The following is a 413-nucleotide window of genomic DNA, read 5'->3' as shown; positions in this document are numbered from 1 at the left end:
TTACCTACACTTTTAATAACCTGGTAGAAAAAGTGGGGGTTAATGACCCAATTCATAATGGCAAAAAATTTTATACACCTAGGAATAAATTAAATAAAAAGGTATGAGACCATTATGAAGAAAAATTATAACAGCTTACTAAAGGACATAACAGTGAGTGAAAAGTTTTATTATGCTCCTTTTGGGGAAGATTCAAAATACTAAAAGATGTAACTCTACTTCATCCTAAATTAAAGCACAAATATAATTCTGAAATGGTTTGGGAAAAGGAGTAGTAATTCATTCTAAAAATCATCAAAAAAGAAAAATGAGACTTGCCAAACTTTTTGTTTATAAAAGAACAAAAATTAGTAAGTGTTCTTCCTACAAAATGTCAAACTACGTTACAAATGGTCTAGATTGTAAATAGGTGT

The 413-nt window shown here is 28.6% G+C and overlaps 1 protein-coding gene across 1 annotated transcript in view; it reads right to left on the bottom strand.

The window, feature by feature from the left end:
* Positions 1-413, bottom strand: part of USP25 (ubiquitin specific peptidase 25) — a 173,247-nt gene that overhangs the window by 7,414 nt on the left and 165,420 nt on the right. The window lies entirely within an intron of this gene.

Source organism: Propithecus coquereli, unplaced genomic scaffold (assembly GCF_000956105.1).
Source record: "Propithecus coquereli isolate 6110/MARCELLA unplaced genomic scaffold, Pcoq_1.0 Scaffold263, whole genome shotgun sequence".
NCBI lineage: Eukaryota > Metazoa > Chordata > Mammalia > Primates > Indriidae > Propithecus > Propithecus coquereli.
This window is presented reverse-complemented; position numbering and strand designations above follow the sequence as displayed.